Here is a 6,501-nt window from a genome sequence, read left to right on the forward strand (position 1 = left end):
TAAACATATCAACATGTCATTTTCATGCTTCAAAGCCCAAAAACCAATTATTGACCAGTAATAGCCTGTCATTCGAATTCATGCGAGGTTCCGATTATCTCTAGCGACTAAAATCAATGATTAACGACCAAAGAGTGGTCGATGATTGCCTCCTTCAGTGATGAAGAAGGTGACCGATTGTTCACCTATCGTCAATTTTAGTCGTTGAAACTAGTCGAAACCTCGTTGGAACCCGAATGATCGACTATATGAATTGGGCTGATCCCAAATGGATTGATCCAAGATTGGACTATGAGCTAGCCTTCTATTTGACACTTCTATCTACTATTGCGAAGAAGTCATACATACATCATATTGTTCCGATGGCGAAACTGGAATGCCAGAGTTAGGGACGGTTTTTTGCTTTTGGTGGTCCTGTTCTTATACATAAATGGGGCCCTACCAAAAGTATAAGTCAATCTTTGAAACCACCATAAATATATGATTTTTTTTAATTGTTTCTTACGTTTTTCACATCCAGATTCATATTTTCTAATACCGGGAGCCATAGTAACGAGTAATGATAATATACTGGGATAAGAGTAATGATAATATACAAATATGTAATTAAACCAAAATTACCAAACAACAATTTATACACATAACACACTGCACACGTACAATACACTGTAAAACAGTAAAAGTAAAAATTTAAAATTAAAGATTTAAAGTAATTAAGTAAAAACAAAAAGGATTGAAACAACCTGATTGGAAAGCCTCAAAGCCCTTATTCCTTTCCTAGATTTCGCTACAATGCTACGGAATGTCGGAAATCGGAATTGGGCCGTTTGCGGTTTCCATTTAGGAGAATTGAGGAATTGGGGAAATCTGCGAACTGCGATACTGCCATCTGCCGCTTAGTGCCTCAGCCCTCGCCCCTTAGACGCTGCGAAATCGGAAATCGTTGTCCGCTGGCCGCTGCGAAACCGTCGAAAAGTACCGCAAATCACTTCTTGTGTCTGTCTTCCTCTAAAATGATAAATATTTGATTCCTATCATGCTATGTCTACTGATTTTAGTGTTCTATTGCTCTCAGACGTCTCAGTGCTCTGCGCCTTTGCCAATTGCTAAGAAGATTAGACGAAGTCACTTAATCACAAAGAAACAGGTACTTAGGCGTAGAAGAAAAACTATTTTTTTTTTGTTTATTTCTTCTAAACGTGGGGCGATGGGAAAGCTGAACAGTTAGCATAATGCATGCCTCAATTAATGAATTAATTATGTTTAGTCGTTTAGAGAACTGATGCAGTGATGCGTGCGTTTTAATTGTAATTTTTTAGGTATAAAAATTAAATATTGGCCTATTGGGCTCCGGGGGCCCTGTGTTGTTGGGCTGCTTGCACAGCCCTAAATCCGGCCCAGGCAAGAGTCTCCTACCGCTGACACAACTATTGCTAAACTTAGACTCCTATGCTCTAATAACATTATGTAAAATTAGTCAGATTAGCAAACAGTCTTGAAGGAGAAACACAAATTTTTAATGATCATAACTTTATTATTATAGAGAGAATAAAGAACTACAACTAGAAAGAAGATATAAGAGATTATAGAGTTAATGTCATATGGGGTCTTTCGAATATAGTGATTTTGTCATGTTTAGTCCTAAACTTTCAAATTGATCACGCATGATTCTTCAACTTTCAAATTATTACCATCCGTAATCCAAGTTAACCACCCATGGTCATTCAAGTTTTAAAATTTAACCAGTTGTGGTCCTCCTGGAAGGACCATGACTGGTTAAAATTTGATAGTTGTGCTCTTCAAGTTTCTGTTGGAAAAATAGCATTAAAATGATATTTTAAGTGGCTATTTTGTGGTACAATTATCAGTGGGGTCCACTTCCGAAATGGGTCGGGTCAAAGTGGATTCGGGTTCTTCGTAGTGAGACGAAGAGATTGATATATTGTACGCTCAAAACGGATAATGGGTGAATGAAATATTGATTCTCAAAGTAGACCCATTGAGTTGGAAAAATGAAGGGAAAAAGATGAGATTTTGTCCCACATTGATTTGGGAATTGGACTTGTCCCACTATTTATACAAGAGCCTTTCAAAAGTTTATTGAATTGTATAGCATAAAGGCTCTTTTTCGCGCTCGGGGGAAGGGGGCGGGGTGTGCAAATCAAATCCCAAACTGAGTCTGAAAAGGCTTGATTCAAGCCTTTTGGCATTGCGGGTTAAGTTATGCCAACTTTCGGTATCATTTTTCCATCTAAAGTCACTTGAAGGCTGCGCGAAAGAGAGCAACAGCGCAGCGAGAGCTGCCACCCTCGTGTACGCGGACACGAATGTTGGTTGGCATTGCGGGTTAAGTTGTGCCAACTTTCGGTATCATTTTTCCATCCAAAGTCACTTGAAGGCTGCGTGAAAGAGAGCAACAACGCAGCAAGAGTTGCCACGAGAGTTCGCAGCGAGAGATCGACCGAGAGAAATGCCTTGGCGGCCGAAAGAGAGCAGCTCGTGTGCTGCTAGTTTCGGCCTTGGGCCTTGGCCGAGAGGAGGCCGAAAGTAACACAGCTGGGATAGCACCTGTGCGATTAAATTTATCCGTTACGGAATTAATTGTTTATTAATTTCAATTTTGAATTTTGAATTTAATTTCACTTAGTGGGCTGTTGTTTCAGGGGTTAAATATGATTTTTATATCAGTTTAAATCCCCAAATAAATGCTATTGATATCCTTCATCCCTATATAAGAGTGTAGTGGGAGCAGCAGCTTTTCTACGAACAATGAACAGAAAGGACACAACACACACAATAGTTTTTCTGCTCTCAAAACTCTACTCCTATTCCATTCTTGAAACTGTGTTCTGCACGTGCTCTTGTTCACTGAGTTCGTTCGTTTGGGTGCTCAAACGTTGAACCGTAGTACGTTTTATCCTAGGAAACCTAGGCCACAACGCTCCTAGCACTTTTGGGAGGTGACAAATAAAGTTTTAAGGAAAGAGTGTTTCGCTCGACTCGTACTTACTCTCTTTCTTCCTCTCCTTCCTTTTGATTTTGGGATTATGCTCTAAGCATTGAATCTTTTCTCCTTTCTTGTTGGTTGGAATTGTAATCTAGAGGATTACAAGTTCCATTTTGGTTTTTATATATATATATATATATATATATATATATATATATATATATATATATATATATATATATATATATCGATTCTGGTGCGGGTGAACGCCTCAGGTGCGGTTGTGCGGTTTAATCTAAGCCATTCATCTCGCTTAAATCAACGTATAAGATTATCAAAATTAAAAAAAATGTGGTGGCAATTTTGTAATTTTTGCATCTAGGTCAAAATTATGGTGAGTGGTTTTGTGAGTAATGTGCGTGAGATTTGTATATTACGTGCGTGAGTCTTGTGCGTAAGGCAAGTGAGTTTTGTGCTTAAGGTGCGTGTGTTTGTGCTTAATGTGAGTAGTGTTTAAAACTTAAAGTGTGGGCTTTTGTGCTTAAGGTGCTTGAGATTTGTTCTTAATATGCGTGGAGTTTGTGCTTAATGTGCGTGGGGTTTTGTGCTTAAGGTGCGTGGGGTTAGTGATTAATGTTAGTAGTTGTTAAAACTTAAAGTGTGGGCTTTTGTGCTTAAGGTGCGTGATATTTGTTTTTAATATGCGTGGAGTTTGTGCTTAATGTGTGTGGGGTTTGTGCTTAAGCTGCGTGGGCTTAATGATTAAAGTCTGTGAGTTAATACTTAAAGTGCGCCAGTTTAATGCTTAATGTGCGTGCGGTTTGTGCTTAATGTGCGTGAGTTTGTGCTTAATGTGAGACATTTTAAAATCTTAAGTGTGTGAGTTTTGTGCTCAATGTGCTTTGTTCTGTGCTTAATGTGCGGGGTTTTTGTACTTAAGGTGAGTGATTTGTGTTCTTAAGGTGCTTTGTTTGTAGACTTAAGGTGCGTGGTGATTTGTGTGTGTGTGTGTGTGTGTGTGTGTGTGTGTGTGTGTGTGTATATATATATATATACTAGTATTTTTTATGCGCGATGCGCAAAAGATAGGTGCCCAATATTAATACATTATATTAAAATTTTAAATTTATTTAGATTTTAGATATTTAAATTATTCTAAATAATAATAATAATAATGTAAATCATTTTTATAAATTTGATATTTATATTTATGTAATAATTAACATATAACTCAAATATTTAATGTGTATATATTATTATTAATGAAGAAGATAAGAAAATGTATGGTGGATGCATGTGCATGGTAACAATAGTGGAAAAGGTAACGGAAGTTATAACGGTAGGGGTATGTTTGTCCAAAATATTTTAATGTACAACCTTTATAGCATAATGTACAAAAAAACTTTTATATATATATATATATATATATATATATATATATATATATATATATAATATTATTTTATGATATTAAATCGACTTTGGTTCATTATTTTCCAACAGTTTCTAGTGCTATTCCATTAGTTCGCTACACATGTCTCAACAATCCTAGTCGATCTAAATATGTTCTTGAGTCGGGTATTTGTGCGGGGAATCTCTAAGCGTATAAAAATGTCTGGTTGGACGAGATTTGTAAGCCTTAGTTACCAAAGATTTTAGGAAATTTGTTTCCTTATGTGTGCTATTGTCCTTTTATGTATTTGGAATATATCTTGTATTTTTGGTAGGTAATTTCCACCAAATTTGGGCGTGATTGACCCTTGATTTGTGGATAAGATTTTTAGGTGATTTATTTCCTAATTTAGGCCGAGAGCCAACGTATAAATTAAATACCCCACGCGTGGGCGTGTAAAAGGGATTTGAATTCTTGAGAGCTTAAGGCATTCTTGAGTTCTTTGTTTTAAGTGTTAATTCTCTTACTTTCGTTTTCTTTGTTATTTACGTATTTCATATTTGACCGGTAGTGTTGGCTAGTTCGCAACAAGTCCAAAGGTTGCAAAACAAACATTGGCGCCGCTTGAGAATCCGGATCAAACAAAAAGTTGTATGTTTTTTAGGTTTGAGTTTGTGTTAGATTGAAAGATTTTGCAAAAAATCATTGAGTCGACCCAATTCGAGAGCAGTGTTAGGGATATAAGTGAGGCCATTCTCGTGTCAAGGCTGGAGAGCCTGTAGTCCACAATATAACAATTGTTATATATCCCGTATTAGACTAGCTAGTTGCCACTTAATAAAGTTCTTCTTGCAAGTCTAGAGTTTGAACTCGCCTCTCATACTTAATAATCACAATGCAATGAGGTAATTCTTGAAAAGACTTGAAATCTTGGGCTGGATGACCTTGAGCTCAGCTTGACGATGTCATCTTATTAGCACTAGACTAGAAGTGGGATAACCTCAACCTAACAAGGTCGGTTTGGGGCCATAGATGAGGTCAGGTTGTGAGGCAGTTAGCTCGCTAGTTAACTATTGCCTAAATTTTATTACAAGACCTTATAAATATTTTATAATTTTTAATTCAATAAGATATTCTATTCAACACCTTCTCTATTTTTATAATAGAAATCACAATCATTCTTGTCTCAATAAATGATTAGACATAGACTAGTGAAAATTATGGAGTCTGATTGGTTGTGCAACTTGAGTGACTTCAATGAACATTAACGAGAATTGTCAGCGAAAGAATCTCCATTGCGACAACCTTTTTGGGTTTTACAGGATAAGAGATAAAAAAATCGTATTAATATTTAATAATCAGAGTGGCGCAGCGGAAGCGTAGTGGGCCCATAACCCATAGGTCCCAGGATTGAAACCTGGCTCTGATATCCAGTAAGTCGCCTTTGTCTGTTAATTGTGTAGACTAGCATCTATGATGCTCTTCTTAGCACTAGAAGACGGATAATAACCTTAATTTTATTACAAGACCTTATAAATATTTTGTAATTTTTGATTCAATAAAATATTCTATTCAACACCTTCTCTATTTTTATAATAAAAATCACAATCATTCTTGTCTCAATAAATGGTTAAACATAGACCATCGAAAATTATGGAGTCTGATTGGTTGTGCAACCTGAGTGACTTCAATGAACATTAACGGGAATTATCAGCAAAAGAATCTCCATTGCGACAACCATTTTGGATTTTACCGGATAAGAGATTAAAAAAATCATATTAATATTTAATAATCAGAGTGGCACAGCGGAAGCGTGGAGGACCCATAACGCATAGGTCCCAGGATCAAAACTTGGCTCTGATATGGGAACCAGAAACCCACTATGGTCCATATCTTAACACTAGAAGACGGATAACCTCAACATAACAAGGTCGGCGGTCAAAGTACCTATGAGATCCCTATACTATAGCGTTTTGTTCAATTTAGTCTTTCTACCTTAATTTGTTCAATTTAGCCCCTGTACTTTTAAAAGTGAAACAATTAAGGACAATAGCTTATATTTATGTATTTATTTTGGACATATTAATGTAATATATTAGTGGTAAAAATAATTAATTTAAATATTTATAAAATAATATATGAATTGGCATATAAGTATGAT

At 36.2% G+C, this 6,501-nt stretch overlaps 1 non-coding gene across 1 annotated transcript; it reads left to right on the forward strand.

Annotated features, from left to right (window-relative positions):
• The first annotated feature begins 5,697 nt into the window (after positions 1-5,697).
• On the forward strand, positions 5,698-5,769 carry TRNAM-CAU. The gene has a single exon. It is a non-coding gene; the product is annotated as a tRNA-Met (tRNA).
• The last annotated feature ends 732 nt before the right edge of the window (positions 5,770-6,501 follow it).

Source organism: Ipomoea nil, unplaced genomic scaffold (genome assembly GCF_001879475.1).
Source record: "Ipomoea nil cultivar Tokyo-kokei standard unplaced genomic scaffold, Asagao_1.1 scaffold0268, whole genome shotgun sequence".
Taxonomy (NCBI): Eukaryota; Viridiplantae; Streptophyta; class Magnoliopsida; order Solanales; family Convolvulaceae; genus Ipomoea; species Ipomoea nil.